The following is a 21,625-nucleotide window of genomic DNA, read 5'->3' on the forward strand; positions in this document are numbered from 1 at the left end:
ATCAATCGGACATCCCCCTAGGGCTCCTGGACTTCGAGGAGGTGCAGGCAGGAGTGAGGGACCCTCCCGAGTGCACGAATCTCATGCTGTGGGCCTCTAGTTAATAACAACACAGACTTCCACTCTCAACACATTGCGGATGGATCACGAGAATTCTCACTTCACATTACACAGTGTTTTACAAAGTATCATACTTTAAAAATACATTAGATTGTAAGAACATGTAATAAATAACTTCAAAGTGCAATGAGTGTTTAATTTTAAAGCATGCCTCTAACATTTATGTAAAACATTTTTTGTACTCGTTCAATAGAAACTGATCTGGCCACTGGGTAATGCTAGCAATGAAACTACTGGTCTGCAGTGTATTAAGTTCATGCCAGTGTGCTGAGGAAATGATATGATCACCTTACTTAAAGGCCGTATTAAGGATGTTGGTCTTTTCATAACTCCTAACAATAGGATATATTTACAATTGTGTAAGCAAGTAAGAGACATGCTCACATTTTACGCTTAAAACGATCATTGTCTTTGGCACTGGGGGATCTGCCTCTTGCTTTGATATCTTTCCTAACACTGCAGAAGCAAGATGGGTCACTTCTCCTCCTCCCAGGCTGCTCACTTACCATCTGTCAATGTTGAAAAAATACAAAAACACTGTACCACTATTTTCCTTATGAAAAACATGAATGCAACTTTCTTAGACCTAATACTTTCTTAGAGCAGCATAATCAGCTGCAAACTGCTTCTAAAATAGCTGTGTAATACTTTCTGGGTATCTTAATACTTATTTATCCTAGTAGCATCTTATCAAGGTCAAAATAACATACATCCATATCATGAAATACTATGCTTTTCTTCAATGAGAGAAACAAATAATAGGAAAAATGCTATGCCATTCAGTAAATATTTACAATGATAATTATAACCTATAGGAGTAGTTAAGAAGGCAACAGAAGGGATAGAATAGGAATGAGATGTCTTTTATTATACTTTTTTTGTTATTGTTAATCCTAATCCCAGGATGAGAGAGAGAGAGAGAGAGAGAGAGAGAGAGAGAGAGAGAGAGAGAGAGAGAGAGAATATGAATGAATAAGTTTGTGTATGGGGTGGGAAATATGGGATTCTTCAGTCAGCTAAGTCATAGGTTGGCAAACTATGGTTCAGGCTAACTATGGTCCCCAATCTAAGTCATTAATGGTATATTTGAACTTTTTAAAATTAAATATATTTTAGTTTTTTAGTAAGAAAAATAAAAATAATAGAAAGAATGAATAAATATGTGTAAGACTTAGTTTTTCTAAACATTGCTTCATCAAATAAAGGCTATATCAGTTGGCTTTCTAGAAAGAGGAAAGACATACATCAAATAACCACATAAATTAAGAAAAACTAGAGTATTGCTTTAAAATAGTACATTGGGGTAGATGGGAAAAGTGATAAGATATTTTAAAAATATTGCCCAAGACTTATTTTAAAAATATGAGCTTACTTTTCCAGGAATCCTAAAATACATTTGCTGAATTATCCGCTAATTCCTCTGGCGCCTCTAGAGAAATGTGTCAAGGATTTCTGAGCATTCTGAATGTGGGTTCAGAAAGGTGAAGTAGCTTGCCTCAGCAGCACAGCTCAGCAAGTCACCAGAGAGAGAGAAAGAGAGAGGAGGCTCTGGGCTTGAATCTTGGTTGAACCTACACGGAAGAGAGTCCAGAATGTTCTCTGGGGCATTTCCATGAATCAGATCCTTTCACATTTTAGAAGGAAAGGGATGCCACTAGCTACCGCCTGGAAAGTATGTATTACCACCTGGCTCTACGGGATTGGCACGGCCTACTGAGCCTGCTGGGATCCTTGGATTTAAAAAGGTTGTAGACTCAAGTCGAGGAAACCAAAGAGCTTCTGTTCTTGTAATGCAGTGCATTGTAGCTTCGATACAAAGGAGCCAGCAGCTTCTCTATTGTTACTATTAGCAATTTATGTCTTAAAGAAAAAAAAATAAAAAGCTAAAGTGAGCAGACTTGAGGCGGCTTCCCTCCTTATCTTGGGAACTGAAATGGAAGAGCTGGCAGTGCTCACCGCCTCACTGCCTTCCCCGACGCAGCTCCCCTCCCTGACAGGCCTGGGAAAGAAAACGCCAAGAGCTTTGCTTTCTTTCTTTTTTTCTCTTTCTTTTCTTCATTGATCTGATAGGGACCTCTGGAATATGAACTGTACCCTACAGCTTGCAGCTGACCTGTTGTACCCCCACATCAGCTGGTCATTCGCTCTGGTCTGGGCTACCTCTGGTGGGGTGGCATATCCTTCTAGAAGTTCCGGTCAAGGTCGCCTCTGCAAGGTGAGAGGGCCCCCATCGGTCAAAGGCGGTGCTCTAAGAGGTCAATGTAAGCTGTCATCAGTGACAGAAGCTCAGCTGCCCTCTCTTGGTGAAGGTGGTGTGTTCAGGGCACCAATAACATCTGCACCAAACAGCCGATAAACGTATAAAAGGTGCTGGTGCCCATTGGTTTCCAAATGGAAACTAAAACCGAGTGGGATACCACGTGTTTCAGAAGAATTTGGAAAAAAAGAAGAAGAAAAAAGTACATTCTGAAGTTGTTAGGGGTTGGTTTCTATAAATATCAGTGAGGTCACATCGCTATCTTTTCTGCTGCCCTGTCTACAGAATTACTGAGGAAAACTTGTTAATGTCTTTGTTTAGGATAAATTTGACTTTTTTTTTTTTTAACCCATTTGGCTTTTTTATTTCAGTCATTTTGGCCTCATGTACTCGAAGTTCTGTGGAGACACATATCCAGTTAGACTATAATATTTCCTAAGAGGATTTGATGCCATTATAACTAATTAACCCAGTAATTAATTCATTAACAGCAAAGGAGCGAAAGGAAGGCCTGATAATACAGGCATGCTACTTGTGCCAAAAAGCTGCAGTTTAACACTCTCCAGGTCTGTCCTCCCAGATCCTGGGGAAAGGGACTAGACCAGGAAAGAATGGGCGCATGCCCAGGAAAGTCTGAATGACAGAGAGGGTGCTTGTCTGTCAGTCACACCTGGGACGGGACATTGGCCAGAGGAGGCGTGGCCACTGCAAGCAGGGGGAGATGTGATACTGACACTCCTAAGCAAAGGGGGTTCTCTCGCTTGGCGCTCTTGCACGCCCGCCTCTTGTGGCCAGGGGCATGCTCCCTGCATTAGCCCACATGGCCCACAGCCTCAGGGAGCCCACACGCAAAGGATGATGGGCTAAAATTAGCGGATCCTGTGCCCGACTCACCTTCACCCTGGAAGGGAACCTCGGCATCGGCTGTGCTTCTGGTTCTGCTGAATCCCCAGCTGCACCTTCTCCAGGGCTGGCTTAAGGGAAACGAGACTTTACCAACCAAGGGGCATAACTTCACGCAAATTTAAATCACTCATTGTTCCATGTGAGTCTTGAGTCTTCTCAAGGTATTGTGAGAACCCCACTCCCACTAGCAACAGAGAAATTCCAACCATGTAATTTTCCCATAAAAGGCTGACCCTGCCGAAACTGGTTTGGCTCAGTGGTAAAGCGTCGGTCTGCGGACTGAAAGGTCCCATGTTCGATTCTGATCAAGGGCATGTACCTTGGTTGCGGACACATCCCCGGTAGGGGGTATGCAAGAGGCAGCTGGTCGATGTTTTTCTCATCGATATTTCTAGCTCTCTATCTCTCTCCCTTCCTCTCTGTAAAAAAATCAATAAAATATATTTAAAAAAAAAAAAAAAAAAAAAAAAAAAAGGCTGACCCTTTCCACCCTAGCTAGTTTGGCTCAGTGGCGAGAGCATCAGCCTACAGACTGAAGGATCCCAGGTTTGATTCCAGTCAAGGGCAGGATTCCAGTTGTGGGCTCAGTCCCCAGCAGAGAGCATGCAGGATGCAGCCAATCAATGATTCTCATCATTGATTTCTCTCTCTCTCTCTCTCTCTCTCTCTCTCTCTCTCTCTCTCTCTCTCTCTCTCTCCCTCCCTCCCTCCCTCCCTTCCTCCCTCCCTCCCTCTTCCTTCCTCTCTGAAATCAATAAAAATATGTTTAAAAAAAAGAAAAAAAAAGGAAAAAAAGATTGTCCTAGCTGGTTTGGCTCAGTGGCTAGAGCACTAGCCTGAGGACTGAAGGGTCCCAGGTTCGATTCTGACCAAGGGCACATGCAGTCAATCAATGATTCTCTCTCACCGTTGATGTTTCCATTTCTCTTTCTCCTTTCCTCTCTGAAATCAATAAATATATATATATTTAATAAAATAAATAAATAAATAAAGATTGGCCCTTTTATCATTGCGACATTTTTTAAATCTCTAACAATACTGCTTGTTTGGAAGTTTACTTTTTGTGTTATTAATTGATGAACTGGTTAATCACGTTTCCATGCTTTTTGTTAAAGGATAATGAAATTCCTTGGCTTCTTCTCCATGTGTGTTGGCTATCGTGCTGACCCGTGCAGAGCACTGCTCTCAATGTTTTTTTTGAAGGAAGTCATAGCCACAAGTTTCACTTTCCAGAAACCATGGTCCATGTGCTCACTTAGAACTTGGGCCCGTTTTAAGTTCTTTTTATGTATCCAGTATCCCAGACTTTACTTGTTCTTCTTGCCTTACCCTGGATCAGAATACATCTTCATGTGAATACACAGCCTCAAAATTCATGATTCAAATAAAGATAGTAGTAGGATTAGCATTTCTTTCTTTTAGGAAATTGGGATTTTAGCAGAAGGAGGTGGGAGCGGGCGGTGCTGTGCCTCAGCCATGTCCCACACAATGTAGACAAATGTATGTCTTGAGTGAGTTCCAATTCATTTTATAAAAAGCTTGATAATATCTAAGTGTGTTGTGCTGGCCAGGCACATATCCAAGCCTTCTAATAACGATAGTGTCCTTTTTAGTATGTGTAGTTGTTATAAACTATATAAGTAGTAGAGACATTTTAAAAGCAAGTTTATGTGGCATCATTATTCTAGGTTGTATCGTTTAAAAAAAATGATGTTGCTTTGGTAACATTCTAATGCTGACTTTGCTCCGACAAATTAAGTTACAATAGATTCAACTTTGCACCCTTTGATATCTGTCAAAATCAGACTCTGAATCAGAACCCGGGTTTATCCAGGTTCCTCCAAAAGCGCCCTAGACACATTCCTCATTAGGCATCTGTTTATTCCAAAACATACAAATACACCAGGGATGGAATTAGATAACACATTTTTGGCTTACTAAACGGGTTAGACTTAGTAAATATGGTACTCGCTTTTCAACGGATTCTGCCATCTGTCAGCAAACTTACTGCTTCTAGCACGGGTTTTTCTCGTGGTAATTTACAAGTTGTTTTTCATCCTTTGTTCTTTTCATGAAGATACATGAACTTAAAATGTAAGGGGGAATAGCATAGAATAAATTCACCCGCTAACCAGGAACAACAGAGAGCAAATGGCTGCTGGCGAGTCAAAAGGAAGCCCGAAATGCAGCCACATTTGGGTTTTTTCTTTCCTTGCGGGGATGGAAGGAGAGCGAGTCTCAATTCTGCAGGTGACTTCTCAGTCTCAGTCCCAGCTGGGAAGCATCCGACAAGAGGAACAGCACAAAGCGGAAGAAACGTATTTCTCGGAGAAAGATGCAACAGAGAAAGATGCAAAACAGGGAAATCCAGGGCAGGGAAGCTCCCCCTAAAGTCATCTACAACAGCCCCCTCCCCATCCACCAGCAGAGCATTCCCATGAAAACTTTCTTAAGCCAAAATGGCATGAATCAAAGAAGCAATTACCACGCACTGACATGGACTTTTTTGTGTTCCCACAGCCAAGATAACCGCCCAAACACGCTTAATTACGTTCAGTTTTACACTGAGTGTCACTCCCTTACGAGCTGTCCTAAGCTCCTGATACCTTAGGGCAGATCTTGCTAACGGAGGTACAAAACAAATCACGATAAAACACAGCCGCTCACACACTTAGAAGTTCCGGTGGCCTGACGCCGAGATGCCGAGCGCGGTTCCAGAGGAGCCTGGCGGGGACGCGGACCTTGCTGGGGGCGCTGCTGCCTCTGGAAGGCTCTCTGCAAAACAGACCACGGACGCTGTTTCCACTTGTGGCCTTTCTAAATAAAAGTGAAGATCCTCTTTGGATTTCTTTCAGTTCGCGAAAACAGGTACTGAGTTAGGTCTTTCATAAAAGCGGAGTGATGCAAAGAGAATTTTCAAAAAGCAGGGATTTGCCGGCTGCCACGATCACTTCTGCCTGAGGCTTGCTCTGTAGCTCACACTGGTAGAGTTTATTGTATCTTCTGATTGCCTAAAAGTGATCAGAGGGAATGAAAGGAACAGCCATACATTTTTATCAAAGCCACTGAAGGAAGTGAGAGAGGAAGGAGAGAGATCCTGGAGAAATAACAAACGGGCGCCCAGGTGTCATGGAAGGAAATCAGCGAGGATAAAGAAAAAAGACTCAGGAATCACGTTTCAGCATAGACCATGAACCAAAGAGCTAAGAAAGCGATAGCAGAGGTGACAGACATATAAGCAGACCAATACGTTGCAATTAACAATTGGTTTTAAAAAACTCTAGCTGGGGACTTTCTTTTTTTAATTTGCATTACATGCTGATCTTTCTCTCTCTCTCTCTCTCTCTCTCTCTCTCTCTCTCTCTCTCTCTCTCTCTCTCTCTCTCTCTCTCTTGTATTTTGACCTAGTTTAGTATTCCTTGATGCTTCGAACTGTTAAACCTGGCTGACTTCCATTGAAAGATTCGTTTCTGAGCACCTCACCAACAAGGGCTGGGTCTTGCAGGGAAGAGGTCCAGGGTTGAATGGTTGTGTCAGCCGTAGCTTCTGCATCCAGGCAGACATTGCTGGGTAGGAATCATGGCTAACATTTATTTTGTGATTACCATGAGCCGCTCTCTGTTCTAAGCCCTTTATATGCACTAATTCACTAGTCTTGTAAAAATCTAATATAAGAAGTGCTCGAATTATTGTTCATATCTTACACACAAGGCAAAAGAGTCAGAGAGATAAAGGAAACTATCAAGATAAAACCAGAATTTGAAAATAAACTGTCCTGCCTCAGTCTTCACACTCTTTGCCACGACACTGCAAGGCCTCCCGTCAGAATGTATGAGTGACTAGAAGTTGGTGGAAATTTAGAAGTCTGAGCTAACATCTCTGCTCCTTAAATACGTGCCTCAAATAATTTGATGCAGATGGTATGAGGACCACACACTGAAAAATACAGTTTATGGTAGTAGTCCTAGAAATGGTGTTTGTTCATTGTTATAGTTCACCAAACATTTTTATATACATTATCTCATTTCATCCTTGTAACAGCCCTGCAAGAGTATTGCTCTTTCCCATGATTCTGAGAGGGTACCTAGGACCACACCAGCTGTCAAACGGATTTTCCAATTCCAAACCATGTCTCTTCCTATGACGCTGACCCCTCTCAACTCATAGTCCACACAACAAACAAAGGATCTTTATTTAAAATACATTTTTATTTATTTCAGAGAGGATTGGAGAGGGAGAGACAGAAACATCTATGATGACAGAAAATCATTGATTGGCTGCCTCCTCCACACTCCCTATTCCCCATGTGCCCTGACTGGGAATCAAACCGTGACCTCCTGGTTTATAGATCAATGCTCAACCACTGAGCAACACCGGCTAACCCCCTCTTTTTTTAAGGATCTTTTAAAAGCATACATCTCATAATGTCATTTCCAATAGATTCTCATTACATTTGGTAAAATCCAGCTCCCTTATGATGGGATATGGCTCCTCCCTGCCGCCCTTGCCTAACCTCTTATCCTTCCCCCCCCCCCCCCCCCCCCCCCCCCCCATGTATTTCAGCTGTACTTTTTGCTTTCTCACCATCTCACACCAGGTTTTATTCTCAAAGTGAACCTGTCCCTTTCCTATTCCCTTTTTATTTCATATCATATCAGAATCTGAAATTAACCAATTGATTGGTCATGGAGATGTTGAGGAAAAGAGCTCTTGTCTGATTTGCTTAATAAGAAACATTCACTAAGTGCCAGGAACACATCCGGATACTTCAGACACGTGGATCTACGTAATCTTCACAGAGAGCCTAGCACCTTGCCTGAGGTAACCAGCTTATAACTGACAGCTGGACTTCACCCAGAGTCTGTGCCTTTCACCACCTCCCTGGGACTCCCCCTTGAAGAGAATAAGTGATCCTGCTACTCTAGTGTTTTAAACCAGCCTCTGTCTCTGCCATCACTCTAACACACAGCCCCGGAGGCAGCAGTGACCATGGTTAAACTCACACTGACCACAGACAGTGTGACAGATGAAGGTGTGCACTTCGCCCGCCTTTTCTGGCCTCATCTCCAAAGAAAAAAAATGAAATCCAGGCAACAGAATTAATTAGAAACTACAGAACAGGAATCCAGCATGCCCTTAAAAAAAATGCCAGAGGATGTAGAATGCAGAATTACTCTTTACTGGGTGGTAATGATGATGGGGTGGGGAGGTGGAGAGGGACTGTCAGAGACTCCACATGATCACAACGGAAATACTTCATAATCAGCATCTCAAATCAACCCAAGTAGAAGCCTATTAATCAAGCTAAAGCAGCAAGTGGCCAAACAACCATTCCCCTCCACCCCCCTTTCCAGACATCTCACGGGTTTGAAGGTCAAATATCTATTCTTCATCTAGTATAAAAAGCTGCCACTTGGGGGAGGTTGGGTATTGTATTATTGTTTTGCTTTAAGACATCTGTCATTTCTGAGAATAAATATTTCTGTTCTGTGGTTGTTAATAAGCTTCACAAAGTGGTTTTCCTGGCATATGAAGGCATCATTTGAATAATAAAAGCTCATATTTATAATTACATTGAGTTAAATAGATTTGCTTAGCTTAGGGTTTGAGGTTATTCATAAACAGATGTGAGGGTCCATAAAACCTCTATCATTTCAATAATCTCACTGCTTGGGGGTTCTCAAAGAATTTAGAAGCTTCCATGTAAATTAAGGAAGTTTTCCTCAATTCCCTGAATAATCACAAAAGTACCTCCAACCTGAGTCTACCTCCCACAAGCCTTCTCAGAAAGAAGGCAATGAATGAGACTTGTTCTAAGCTGGTGACATCCACTCCCTAAGCATTCAGGGAGACTTTTATAAAATGCTTTGCTTTGTTCTCAGAATACGTTGATGACCCACAGCCACAGTCTTATTTGAAGCAAATGGTTTCACAACAGTGAGGAAAAGAGGTCAGCCATCCAGGCAGCACCTTGGGATCTGGACCTGCCATTGCAGCCACTTCTCCTCTTGAAACTCAAGAGTCCCTTGAGCTGTTCCCTTAGGTCTGTGGTCGGCAAACTCACAAGCCACATGCGGCTCTTTGGCCCCTTGGGTGTGGCTCTTCCACAAAATACCACAGTCTGGGCGAGTCTATTTTGAAGAAGAGGCATTAGAAGAAGTTTACGTTTAAAAAATTTGGCTCCCCAAAGAAATTCCAATCGTTGGACTGTTGATATTTGGCTCAGTTGACTAATGAGTTTGCCAACCACTGCCTTAGGTCCTTAGGAGGAGATGAAAGGGTTCATGTTTTTTAAATTATTGCATCACATTGGTTGTAAATGGCTGCAATAGACATATGTGAGACATTGTGCAAGCCCTAAACTTGTGATCTCTAAAACTCTATTTCTCAAACCAAATCCAATTTAATCTGTGTATTGGGTTTAATAGTGTTTGCTAAAAATTCATGTCCACCCAAAACCTAATTTGACCTAATTTGAAAGAAGGATCCTGGAAGATATCACTAAGATAAGGTTTGAGACGAGAATCTACTGGATCAGAGTGAGCCCTAATTCCTACGACAGTACCCTGATCCAGCGTAGACATGGAGATGAGCCACGGAGCTAGAGAAGGAAGCACTGTGAAGACGGAGGCAGATGGGAGTGATGTATCTCTAAGCCAAGGACTGTCACCAGCCATGAGGAGCTAGGAGAAACGCAGCTTCCGGAAAGAACCAACCTGCCAACAGCTTGATTTGGGACTTCCGGCCTCCAGAACTTTCTTTCATCCACCAAGTTTGTGGTCGTTGGTTTCAGCAACACTAGGAAAGTTCAATGTTCTGTCAGTTGGTAGGCAAATATTTGTGGAAGTGGCTATAATAAATCAGTTCAATTTGACACAGGCACTGATTAAGGAAAATATTTAGCAGTAAGTATTTGAGGAGGAGAGAGAATGCTTATGGCTGGAGCTAGAAGAAACCCATTCATTTCTTCAACTCTATCCCAAGCAGAGCCACCAAGGGATGGAGTGTTGGATGGTTCGTGGAGAAGATGGAATTATTAACTACCTGATGAATAACACAGCTGACTGAGGCTTTCTCCAAGACGTCCTGGCACAATGAGTGACCATTCATTTTGTCTTGGGCACTTCAAAAAAATACAAAAAAACTTACGGTAACTGGTATTTTATATACCGTAATATAGGTAGAGATTATTTTAAGAATATGTTTTCAATAATATTTGTTGTTATAAAATAATATATTCATATTGCCCCCTTGGTTTTTATTTTTAAATCCCAGATCAGCAAGCTTTTGGCCATGTTTTGCGGGTATACTTGTCATTTGTTGTGACCATGGTTTTATTCTAGGGCAGTATCGCTAATGACCAAATTTCCACTTATTTAATATCCCTGAAGAGTTCTCGAAATGTAATGAAGTAACTACTTGCCCTGTAATTTTTGCATACATTTAGATACTAAACTGTAGTTTGATCAGGCGCCTTGGCCTTGTGTGGTATAATAGCAATACCTAATGAAAATATGAGGTATGTGTTTCCTAATTACTATAGACAGCTCATTTCAGTTTGCTTCCTACTTAATCCCAAAATTCCTCTCTCCAAGTGCCTTAAACACCTTCCTCCCCTGGTCATCAATCTCAGTTATGTAAATGAAGCAGAGGTGGTGGAGCCCTGGTTTTTTTCTGGATGTTACCAAAGGCCCTATTAGAGAAACAGCTGACAAGGGTGCCCACTCAAAATGACTCTTTTGTTTGCCAGAAAGACTGCAGCAAACCTGAAGGAGAGAGAATTTGCACACTCTGCACGAGTAGAACTGCCAGGGCCAGCGGAGGCCGATGTGCATGCACAGAGAAAACCACCCTCATGCTGGCAGGCCTAGGGATGGGCAGGACCCTAGCTCCATGTCCTACTCTCTATAGAGAACACTGGCAGAAAAGCCACCTCAGCCGAAACCGGTTTGGCTCAATAGATAGAGCATCGGCGTAGGGACTGAAGGATCCCAAGTTCGATTCCCGTCAAGGGCATGTACCTTGGTTGCAGGCATATCCCCAGTAGGAAGTGTGCAAGAGGCAGCTGATTGATGACTCTCATCGATGTTTCTAGCTCTCTATCTCTCTCCCTTCCTCTCTGTACAAAATCAATAAAATATATTTTTAAAAAAAGAAGAAAAAGAAAGAAAGAAAGAAAAGAAAAGCCACCTCAGTGAAAGTACCTCTATGAGATAAAATAAATCTCTGACTGAGTCCAGACTGTTCACAGAATGAATGGACCCTTCATCTTTGCAGAAAGGAGCACACTGTCCATCAGAGGACCTTGAACTTTCTGAAACACACGAGTTTATCCTCTGTGGAGATCAAATTCAATCTGATTTCCAGTTCCTGGAGAAGGGAGGGGCTAGAGCAGCAGGGCTCCAGAAAAAGTGTGACACTCCGATGTGCAGTCGAGCTGAAAGCCGGGAAGCCTAGCAGGTCATCTTGGCGCTCAGAGCGTGGATTTTCTAATTCCCTCTTCAGGTGGGGGAAGAGCCAGGGAAGACAATGAGAGAATGAGAAAGGGGGAAAATATACAATTAGCTAAGCCAAAAAAATAAAAATAAGTATGCACACACTCACACAAAAGGTCAGAGAAAACCATTCTTCTTCACACTGTATTCTTTTGTCCTTTCACAGTCTCCATCCTGTATAAACTAATGAGGAACAATGACAATTAGCTTCATTAGACAGACCACTGTCCTTGGATTCAGGCTCGAGTTGATCAAGTGAGGCAGCTGAACTGAGAATGGATCTTCTCTGACATTAGCTCCCACTCACAAAGTGGCCAGGCACCTGTGAGGATAGGGGGTGATAGATAAGATAATAATTGGGCTCTCATCTTTTATAATTATGTATGTTTCAAGCAAAATATGAAGGGTGGGTGAGAAAGCTACAAAAAGGGGAATATTCTGATGTGAATACTCACTCATTTACTCTAAGGAACGGGAGACACTTTTCAACAATAAAAGCCTTAAGAAACAGAGACTTAAAAAATAAATGTTTACTGGGAATTAGGACAATGATTTCATATCGTAAAGCTTCTTCGTGATACTAAATAATTACCATCGTTATTCACTGGATGCTCCGGGCACTGTTTTCCCTCCTTTATATGCAAAAGTCTCTGAGGTCTCAGAACAGGTTGGCAGTTTCTTTTTCTACTTAAACTTTCAAGGGAAATGAAAAGTAAGTGAGAATATTTTCCTGTGTTATTTGTGTGTGTGTGGAGCACGGGAGAACTTTTAACAAAATATCAGAGAGTATAGAAATCTTTTCTTTTTTTAATGTAGGACTTTGTCTAAGAAATCTGTTCCTGTGATATTTAATCTATCTCTTATATCTGAGTTTCTAAGCAGAATATAAATGAATTTATTAATTATCTCTTTGATATTTTGTTTGCAATTAGAATACACTTCTACAAATATATAGTGAGAGTTAGGGTTTAATTAGGGCTTTGGGGTCCAGACAGCTTTTCTACCCTTTATTAAAAGAGAAAAATTATGTTCTCGCAACATAACCAGTAACCAGAAGTAATTTAATTTCAAAGATACATTAATAAAGCAAGGTAAAAAAAAAAAAAAAAAAAAAAAAAAGCAACTATGTAGAAATAGTTCTACCAGACTTTAATCTCCATATTGATGGATTCCCATCACCTAAGTCAGAGTCTTGCCTGTGTCATTAATTCTTATGCCATCAAGTACTGTTGAATAAATGGGTAATTTTTTTTTTTTTTCAATGTAGCATTCTCACTAAATTTTAACTAGGGAGAGTTACTCTTCTTTTTCTACCCATGGTTTCTCACCAGGCTTGTGTAGGATGGTTATGTCATTTCACCATGAATACGTGTCTAGACAAGAACCTTTGGAGGTGTGAATTCTGCTAAAATTAGAGATACACTGACAAAAAAACAAAAACAAAAAAACCCCTGCACTCCCTTTCTCCCCCAACAATCCCTCCCCGAGGGAAGAAGGGAGGGGGTTGATCCCCTCGCAGGAACAATGCTGGGTGAAGCTGTAGCTTCCTGGTGAAGCTGCCCCGATGGCCATGCTTGTAATGTCTGGCCTCCCCTCAGCTCGCTTCTGATCATTAATATTGACTAGCTAATGATGAAGATGACACAAGGGCTGACCATCACTAAAGTATCTGTTTGCTCAAGTGTCCTTCCACTCAGTGACAGGGATACACTTTTCTGTCTTTCTTTTTGTTCCCGTTAAATTAATTAAGCAAGGGGGCCATTAGACTGAGGTAGCTTTAATAACCTAAGTTAGTAAAGCCTCAAGGTTAAGAAGTTAAACCCTAAGGACAACTAATAGCACACAGCCAACTAGGCTTTCCCAAAAAGGCATTCACTTAATCCAGTCAACAGAGCCAAATAACAGTACAGCGATTGAAATTTCTTTTGAGAGCCAAATTTTTTAAACTTAAACTTCTTCTAACACCACTCCTTCAAAATAGACTCGCCCAGGCCGTGGCATTTTGTGGAAGAGCCACACTCCAGGGGCCAAAGAGCCGCATGTGGCTCGAGAGCTGAAATTTGCCAACCACGGGCTTAAGCTACAGCCCATCCAATGATTCCCTTGCTTTACTTCTGCCTCTTCTCTGTAAGTCCTTCCCCTCTCTCCTGCTGGTGGAACTCTCCTAACCGCATTTAGCTTGTCTTTAGCTTGTCACTGCCCAATTAGATTGCATTTTTGCTTGAATAAATATACTCCTAATTTTTAATAGGTCTCAGTTTATCTTTGAACACTCCCATTTAATCAGCTGCACTGAATAGTAAAAGTTTCTTTTGTTCATTAAATTAAAACACTTTTCACTGCAATTCTTTTAACATGATTGACTCCTAATTGGATCTCTACTTCCTCTCTGGCGGCCAGTGTTTTCACTGACACACACCTTTCTCTCAGAGCTCTCCTCTCACTGCTCTTGCGGTGATGAGCAGGACAATGCAGTACAATAAGAGGTCAAGAGACTATTGCTAACTGACTTGTGTAGGTTTTCATGGAATCAGTCTATTCTCAAGTATTTTTCAATGAAAAATATACTATTTCCAAGCTTGCTTTCCTTTCCTTTCCTTTTTTTCTTTTTAAATTTTCTCCTTCACTATCACCTACCTAGATGGCCAGCGCCAGATAGGTCCACGTTGAACGCAGATGAAAAGGAAGAATGTTCACTCCCTGCTCCTTTTGTGCCTCGGATCACAATGGGGAGAATCTCGCTGCAGAAAGAAAGGGTGGGAAATATATTTCTAATTCTCAGGAAGAGGGACCGGTAATTAAAAATTTTCCTTTTATGATACTGTCTTTGTTCTCTTCTCCAAAGGAAAGAGCATCCCCTTTATCACTTTAAACAGGGCAAACTAGTATTCTAACTCTCCTCCCCAAGTTAATTAACATGTAAATACTTGTCAGTAAAAGGTAACACTTACATAATTAGCATATAAATAGGCCGGGGACAATATTCTGCCATAAAGGAAGACAGCTTGGAAGAGTTTACCAAATGTATTTGGGAAGAAAAAGATAAAATAAAGCCTTCATCATTTCCATGCAAGTAGTTATGAAAGAGAATGACTGCTGAAGCCGGGGGTAGAGGGAGAAGAATGAACCTGCCTGGAGAGGCTGGAGTGAAGTTTACATACACAACTTGGTTTTTACATACATGTTTAGTCGAGAAGTGATGACAGAAGGTAATTGGTTATGTCCGGAAAACACATCATCTTTGTTCTATTTCAATGGGAACCATCCACTAAGGAAACGGAAAGCTGTAGATGGGAGAAGAATTGAAGGGCCAGTTTTTCCATATTGGGTGTAAGGATGAGTACACGCACAAAATAGTGTATGCAGGGATCTCTTCTACTCAGCCCTGATTTTGTCTTTCAAATGAGGTAATTGTGCACCTAATGATCCTTTGTCACAAACCATTACCTGATTGGCATATGCCAGGTGAGCTTTTGAGAGTCAGGAAGACAAAGCCACTTTTGGTTGGCATCCAGGGCACTCTATATTGAAAAAATAATAATATTTATAATATTATATTTGTAACATTCTTATTATGTCATATTTCCATGTGTAAATGGGATGTTCACTAGCCCAAGAGGGGGGGGGGGAAATCTCACTGCACTGGCAAAGCTACTAGTTATTTTATAATTATTACTGATGCTACAACATATTCTAGTTATGGGGAAAAACACAGGATTTGTCATCAGAAAACCTGGGTTAATTTTTCATGTAGCTTTCGATGTAAGAAATGTCCAAACCTGTAGATAATGTTTTCGTTTATTTGAGCCAAAGCAATGACAACTGCCGGGAAGCAAAATCTCAAAAGAATGAGGAAATGCTCCAGAAAATGGCAGTCTTACTATGGTAGGCAGTTGGACAGAAATGATCAGATCAAGAACACTGGACCAAGTATAGAAGGTCACCATAGCAGAAAATCTTGGGGGCAGGGAGGGTGTTCAGCAATGGGCAACACTGGGAAAGCAAAAAATCTCACCCCCAGGGTAACCTTTCCTCCCCTAGCATATGGCTAGTTATGTGGTTTAGATGCCCTGACCTTTCATATTGCTGGTCCTGTGGTTCAGACCCTCCCCTGACCTTCCCTTTCCTGGCACGTCCCGTGGCAGACCCCCTTAGAGGAGGTTTTTTCCTTCCCTGCCAGGCCTGTTCCCTTTACCCTTTCTTTCCTAACTCCAAGGACCCCTTCTGTTGCCTCTTTAATTTATTTCCTGAGCCAATTCCTTCTACAGCTCACTTCAACCTCTAAGACTTTCTAAGCATACTTTCTCTTATAGTTTGAGCCTTGGCTCTGAATTCTTTCTTAGCCAGAACTCAAGTATTGAGGTTGATGAACCAAGGTCTGGTCTGAATCCACCGGTCTAAAACCTGGCGCCCTTTCAAGGCTGCTAACGTTGCTTCTTATTTCCTACATCAGATTCAAAGGGACGGGTGTATGAGGATTGCATGAAACCTATCAGGTGAATTCCAGAGCCTACTTCCCTAATCACTGAGTGATATGGTTTTGTATCACTTCAAGGTAAGAACATTCTAGAAAAATAATGACATTGCTTAGGTCTCACAGAAAAGCAAAAGTTTCAGTGTTAGAAAACCACTCTGCCAATGGATCATATCAGTGCATCTGCAACTATGCAAACTGTTTCCTGGACAATTTAAGATGATGTTGGGACAAAGGAGTACTGGGCTGACCTTTCTTATAATGACCTTGCTTCTTCCTAAAGAGCTGGAATGGGATAAACCACTTAGTCTAGTTTTGTGGGAAGTTAATTCCCTGAAAGGAGTAGACAGAGATGAGCTCGTTGATGGAAAACACATTCATGCATCAGTCAATTCCAGGTGACAACCCACAGCCCACATGCTCCCTGACAACCTCCCTGAGTTTGTTTCTTGTAGGAAGGTTTCAATACCTTATATCAGGCTCTGCTTTTGCAAGCGATGTATAGCACCATTTGAGACTGTCATTCTTACTGACGTGTAAGTAAAGTGAAGAGGTTGTCACGGAATTTTAAAAAATAGTAATCTAATCCAAAATAAAAAAATATTCATAGCCTGGCCAGCGTGGCTCAGTGGTTGAGCATTGACCTATGAACCTGGGGGGTCACACTTTGATTCCTGTGGAGCGTGCAGGAGGCAGTAGATCAATGATTCTCTCTCATCATCATTGATGTTTCTATCTCTCTCTCCCTTTCCCTTCCTCTCTGGATTCAATTTTTAAAATGTTTTTTAAAATATTCATAATTCTGGCTTCCAGAAACCAGGGATTTTGAAATAGAGGTGGTGGGTGTGAGGTGGGGGAGTAGGGCTTTCCTTTGATGCTATAAAAACTTCAGTGTGCATGTATGTGCACTGTACACTCCACTTACATGCACATTTAAGACCCACCAATGCTTACTACACTATTCTCTACCTACCTGTCTGCCTATAAAACTTGTGATCAAATGACCTTTGGATATATTTTCCCCTGAATTTGGTCATAGCTATTAAATATTTGAAAATTTTTAGGGCCATTTTAAAATCACATTAATGAAACCTGTAGATTTGGGGGAGGGGACTTAAATGTGAAATATAACAAAAATAGGAAAATTTAGTGACAACTGAAAGTACTAACTTTTCTGGATAGTAATTTTACATACCAGGACATCACTGTATCTAATTAAGTTGAGCTATATTCAATAATCTCTGTGCAACTGGATAGATTCACAAAATAATAGGATTTGTTTAAGGCAAAAATAGAGGAGCTTATTAATACATATTAGATATCCTAAATGCATTAACAGGAAAAAAGACAGATTAATACAGCCCATTTGAAGACAACAAAGAAAATGACAGCCAGGACCGGTTTGGCTCAGTGGATAGAGCGTCGGCCTGCGGACTGAACGGTCCCGGGTTCGATTCCGGTCAAGGGCATGTACCTTGGTTGCGGGCACATCCCCAGTGGGGGGTGTGCAAAAGGTAGCTGGTCGATGTTTCTTTCTCATCAACGTTTCTAACTCTCTGTCCCTCTCAATTTCTCTCTATGTAAAATCAATAAAATATATATTTTTTTAAAATGACATATTTTGAAGGGGTAAATATATAGTCTCTCTGAAGAAACTTAGTTTGACATTTACAAATGTTGTTGCCCACTCATTTTCATCACTAACTTATCTGAAAATAGTTAGAATTGAGAGAGAGAGAGAGACAGAGAGAGAGAGAGAGAGAGAGAGAGAGAGAGAGAGAGAGAGAGATCAATGTGAAAACTCTCATTCGAAAACTTATTTTTATATGATCAGTGGTCCCAGCTAGTCCAAGTTTGGTCTGGGGAAGCTAGGACAGTACCTCAGAAGGTCACCATGGCCCTGAACACATTGTTTGGCTTCTCAGATAGGGAACTTTCAAGGAAACTCTGAATGCATTGTCATGCTTGAAGTAGATATGAAGAGGCTAAGCTGAGAATCCAATATGGGAAATTAGTTGCCATTAACAGATTGCTTCAGGCAGTTCATTTCTCATCAGACAAGCTGTGGGGGCCTCCTGCTGTGGACAGTGAACATTAGCTTACTAAATACTTCAGCTCATCACAAGCTACATTACTCATGGATAGGCCTGAATTGTGGTGAGGGAAGAGGGGGAAGAAGAAACAGATTAAAAACATAACCACCGGCATCAATCTGGGAAGAGATTGATGCTCTGGTCTGTTAGATAAAGACAATAAAAATTATTGTTCATTCACACGGACACATATTCACAATGAATTGTTAAGAGAAAAATAACCTAGTTTACAAAACTATTTTTATAGGATAGTATTTTGGGTTAAAAAAACATGTGTGTTTAATCTGGAAGAACAAACAGCAAAATCTTTACAAGGATAACTTTCTGTAATTGTTTTATCTTTCTGTATTTTCAGTAATATTACAATTCAATTATTATATTTTATAAGAAATATTTGTTATATATAAAATAAAAAATAATAGACATGAAACAAAAGGTTATGCCTAGTTTTTCTCCTTTTGAAATGTTTTATTGCCTTTTGAGGAATATTCATCTTGAGAGCCTTCCAAATACATGAAGGGAAAAATCTCAGATTGATTATGAATAAATTGTGAATAGAAATTACCACTTATCTCGGGGCCTGTGCTGTTCTAGCAGCTCTAGAATTGTACTGACTAGGGCAGGGCAGCCTGTCACTGGCCTTTCTCCATCCTCCAAGTCTGCAGAGACTGTCTTCTGTTCTTATGAAACAATTGCATGCTCCACAATAGTGCAATCTATATACCTAGAAGTTTGCATTGTGTATGAGAAAAACAATGGATTTTGGAGTAGAAAGCTCTGGTTTTGGATCACAGTTCTGGTCAATAAACAATAGCTAAGTGACCTTAAATAAACAACCTAATAATCTCTGTGTTTTGGATCCTTTTAAAAATTAAAATATAGTAATATACAATATCATACTGGTTTCATTTATTCATTATTAATATACCTAATGAAGTGATTACCATACAAAGTTATTATTTTATTGACTATATGCCACATGTTGGGCATTACGTCTCCATGACATTGATTTACAACTGGAAATTTGTACATCTGATTCCCCATCACCTGTTCTGCTCTCATCCCCCAGCCCCTTTCCCTCTGGCAACCATAAATTAGTTCTCTATGTCTATGAGACTATTTTAATTTTGTATGGTATGTTTGTTTTGCTTTTTAAACTCTAAATAAAAGTGAAATCACGTGATATTTGTCTTTGTCTGAATTATTTCATTTAGCATAATAACCTGTAGGTCCATCCATATTGTCACAAATGGTAAGACTTCGTTCTTTTTTATGGCAGAGTAATATTCCATTGTAGGTTATATATATCTTTCTTCATTCATCTATCAGGGGACACTTAGGTTGCTTTGCTGTCTTGGCTATTGTAAATAAAATGGGGCAATAAACATAGAAGTGCTTGTATCTTTTTAAATTACTGTTTTCATTTTATTTGGATATTGAGAAATGGTGTTACTGGGTCATATGAGTCAGATTTAATTCTTTTAGGAACCTCCACACTCTTTTCCATAGTGGCTGTGCCAATTTACAAGAGTTCCTTTTGTCCGTATCCCTGATCTAAGAGGAAAATCTTTCAGCTTTTCACCATTGAATATGATATTAGCTGTGCTAGTCATACCATATTGAGTAGTTTCCTCTATACCCACTTTGTTGAGTTTTTGTCATAAATGAATGTCAAATGCTGTCCAATGTTATTTTTGCATCTAATAGGTGATTTATGGTTTTTATCCATCATTTTGTGGTGTATCATGTGATTGGTTTTTGGATACAGAACCATATTGGAGTTTCAGGTTATTTGTAAAAAGAAACCTACCTCAAACAATGCTTTGAGGATTAAATTAGATAATTAATATAATGCCCCAAAGGGAGATAATCTCTCAGTTTCAGTTATCCTTATTTTCCCACTTTTTCATGTAAAGTTGAAAAGGGGTAACAATAGTAGAGCTTAAAATAGTATAGGCTATAGACAGTTTGCAACTCCCATACCTAGCAACATAGAGGTATGGGTAGGTGTTTCTTTAAAAGTGCAGGTGGACTGCCTTGGATTGCAAAATCCATTTCTGCAAGATGCTAAACCCTGCACACTGAGAAGAAGTCTTCCTAGAGGTACAAACTCCTTTGATAGGAAACAGAGAGCCCAGCTTTGCTACCTGACCCATCAGCCACATAATCAGAATAAATGTTGCGAGGATTTCAATGCATTCTCTCCTCTCTACAATGGAGGTGTTGTCTGCTTTGTCTTAATGAGTTGTTATAAGACAAAAATTATTTATAAAGTAAAAAAATAAAACCTAATTATTTTTTAATAGGACCCATTTCCAAGTGGCAGAAATCCCAATTAGAAAAAGCAAGAAGCCGAAACCGGTTTGGCTCAGTAGATAGAGCGTCGGCCTGCGGACTAAAAGGTCCCAGGTTTGATTCCGGTCAAGGGCATTACCTTGGTTGCAGGCACATCCCCAGTGGGGAGTGTGCAGGAGGCAGCTGATCAATGATTCTCTCTCACTGATGTTTCTAACTCTCTATCCCTCTCTCTTCCTCTCTATTAAAAAAAAATCAATAAAATATATATATTAAAAAAGAAGAAGAAGAAGAAGAAGAAGAAGACAAAGAAGAAGAAGAAGAAGAAGAAGAAGAAGAAGAAGAAGAAGAAGAAGAAGAAGAAGAAGAAGAAGAAGAAGAAGAAGAAGAAGAAGAAGAAGAGGAGGAATCTCTTATAAAATCAAGTTAAAAAACAAAGCTGGGTTCCGAGAAATCCTAGTAAGGTGACCAATTCATCCTGGGTTGCCTGGAATTTTCCTAGTTTAACCCTGAAGTCCAGCGTCTTGGGACACGCTTCTGTGCTGGCACACCAGGACAGCTGGCCACCATCCCTCACTGCGGGGCCTTTCTGAGTGGCTGCTTCACTCTCTCTCTGCTGACTAGCTTCTCCATTTTCTCTGCCTACGTGTTTAGAAGCACAGTCCGTGGAGGTTCCAATCTCTAATTTTGTTACTCCCATGACCTAAACAAAGTTTACAATAATCCATTTTTAAAAGTCTTGTCTTTAGTTTTCACACACCCCTATGTTCCCTGAAGCATTATTTACAGTAGCCAAGATTTGGAAGCAGCCCGAGTGCTCCTCAGTAGATGAGTGGATAGAAAAGCTGGGGTACATCTACACAATGAAATCCTCCGCAGCCCAGCTCTCATAGGAGAGAAGGAAATCTCACCTTTTGCAACAGCTTGGCTGGACCTGGGGAGCATTATGCTACATGAAAGACAAAGTACCATATGTGGTACCAAT

General features: G+C 40.7%; 1 long non-coding RNA gene across 1 annotated transcript; it reads right to left on the bottom strand.

Annotated features, from left to right (window-relative positions):
• Window positions 1-137: 137 nt before the first annotated feature.
• Window positions 138-19,247, bottom strand: LOC118718599. Its single transcript, XR_004987856.1, has 3 exons — window positions 19,236-19,247; window positions 17,423-17,426; window positions 138-353 (listed from the first exon to the last, which is right to left on the bottom strand). It is a non-coding gene; the product is annotated as an uncharacterized LOC118718599 (long non-coding RNA).
• Window positions 19,248-21,625: the final 2,378 nt, after the last annotated feature.

Source organism: Pipistrellus kuhlii, unplaced genomic scaffold, assembly GCF_014108245.1.
Source record: "Pipistrellus kuhlii isolate mPipKuh1 unplaced genomic scaffold, mPipKuh1.p scaffold_m20_p_14, whole genome shotgun sequence".
NCBI classification, from domain to species: domain Eukaryota; kingdom Metazoa; phylum Chordata; class Mammalia; order Chiroptera; family Vespertilionidae; genus Pipistrellus; species Pipistrellus kuhlii.